Source organism: Dipodomys ordii, unplaced genomic scaffold, assembly GCF_000151885.1.
Source record: "Dipodomys ordii isolate 6190 unplaced genomic scaffold, Dord_2.0 Scaffold147, whole genome shotgun sequence".
Taxonomy (NCBI): Eukaryota; Metazoa; Chordata; class Mammalia; order Rodentia; family Heteromyidae; genus Dipodomys; species Dipodomys ordii.
The window spans coordinates 114263-116607 of record NW_012267363.1 but is presented as its reverse complement, the minus strand read 5'-3'; positions in this window follow the sequence as shown (position 1 = coordinate 116607).

Below are 2345 nucleotides of genomic sequence, written 5' to 3'. Positions count from 1 at the left end.
ATGAACCTTGAAAGCATCACAGACACAAAAGGCCGCATCCTCTACATGATTCCATTCCTGAGAAATGCCCAGATTAAGCAAATCTATGAGACAGATCTGCATGGTTTGAGGGAAAATAAGGGTGAATTGTAATAGGTACAGGTTTTTTATGAAGCAGAAAAAACGTTCTAGCATTGTTGGTGGTAATGGTATGAATATAAATACTAGATATAAAAGTTTGTGTGTATGGGGGCAATAATGGGGGATTGAACACAGGGCCTCATGCATACTAGGTAGGCACTCAACCACTAAAGTTTATCCCTAGCTCAAATGGACACCATAAATGAGTATATTGTGCCATGTGCTAGTGGCTCACACCTGTAATCCTAGCTACTCAGGAGGCTGAGATCTGGAGATCACGCTTCAAAGCCTGCCCAGACAGACAAATCCGTGAAACTTTTATTTCCAATGAACCAGCAAAAAGTCATGAATGGAAGTGTGGCTCAAGTGGTGGAGCACCAGTTTTGAAGGGGAAAAGCCAGGCAGGAGTGCAAGGCTGATTTCAAGCTCCAGTACCAGCACCAAAAAATAATAAATTTACCTTTGACCCAACATGTCAGTTTATGAGTACAATGTATCTTGATCAATGTCATCCCTCCCATCATTTTCTCTCATCTCTACCAGCCCCCAAATGCTTAATTTAAAAACAAGTTGTAGAGAAAAATTATTTCAGGTCAACTTTCTCATTAATTTGTTATAGGTACCTCAATCCCAGCACCATGGACAGTGTGGGCCCATCGTCCTTTGTTGTGAGGAACTGTGCATTCCAGAGTCTTTTAATATTTGTTTGTGTGCCAGTACTGGGGCTCTCACTTGTCCTTTTTGCTCAGAGCTGGTGCTCTACTGCTTGAGCCACACCTCTACTTCCAGCATTTTGCTGGTGAATTGGAAAATAAGGTCTTGTAGACTTTTCCTCCAGGGTTGGCTTCAAACTGCAATTTTCAGATCTCAGTCTCTTGAGTAGCTAGAATTTCAGGCATAAGCCACTGACACTTGACTAAAGATAATTTTCAAAAGTTAGTAAGTTCAGCATCCTCTCACTCTGTTGTATATTGGTTATTTCTTGCCCTATATTCCAAGGTGGTTTTTTGTTTTTTCTCTCCAACTAAGTCTACCAGTTTGAGCAACCAGAGTCATTCCATCTGAGTTCCTTATCAGTCAAGCTCCTCTTTGCTCCAGGCCTCCTAGAACCCCTGACACGGAATGTACACATAAATGTTCCCAACTACACACAGCTGCGGACTTCATTAAGCTCAGGACAAAATATGTCCTGAGGCTCAGCCTGTGAGTGACGATGAAAGGGGAGGAGTCTGGCAGAGAGCTGCCTATTGTAAAAAGAATTTGGTGATAAACTCTCTCCCCAAAGGCTCTTCATTATGCTTCACATTGTTGTTAAATCACCAGGGAGAAGGTGCAAAGTAAAGCAAAACACATTCTTATAGGGACCAAAACAGATCGTAGTTAAGACAAACTTGGCCCAACAGTATGTTCCACAACACTGAGCTTGGCCTGAACTTCTGTGGAGAAGGCAGAAGAGATGAAATAGGAGATGAATATATCGTGGTTGTTTTTCTCTCTTGTTCTTTCAGTACTGGATATGAGCCCAGCCTCACACATGCTAGGCAAGCTCTCTCGCACCACGCTATATCCCAGCCCAAAATACAGTTCTTTTGTGTCCCACAACTACAAAATTGTGTGTCAGATACTGTTTTGTTAGTCTTTTGTGCATGTGCATAACAGTTCTGAGGCTCGAACTCAGTCCCTGGGCACTGTCCCTGAGCTTCTTTTGCACAAAGCTCGTACCACTTCCGGCTTTTTCTGTTTATGTAGTAGTGAGGAACTAAGCCGCATTCCTAGCCCTCCTTGAGCTTTTTGATCAAGGTTGGTGATCTACCACTTGAATCACAACTCCACTTCCAGCTTTTGCTGGTTAACTGAAGGTAAGAGTCTCATGAAGCAGGGCACCTTTGGCTCACTCCTGTAATCCTAGATACTCAGGAGGTTGAGATCTGAAGATGGTGGTTCAAAGCCAGCCCAGGCAGCAAAGTCCCCATGAGACTCTTATCTCCAATTAACCACTCAAAAACCTGAAGTGGAGCTGTGACTCAAAGTGATAGAGCATTAGCCTTGAGCAAAAGAGCTCAATGACAGTACCCAGGCCCTGAGTTCAAGCCCTAATAGAGCACAGAGAAAGGGGAGAGGAAGAAGAGGGATTGCAATTCACAAGTAACTTAACCAAAGAGATACCTGAACACAATTCTAAAGGACATTTTTCCCTTCCTCAACATTCACTACAAATCTGTTTG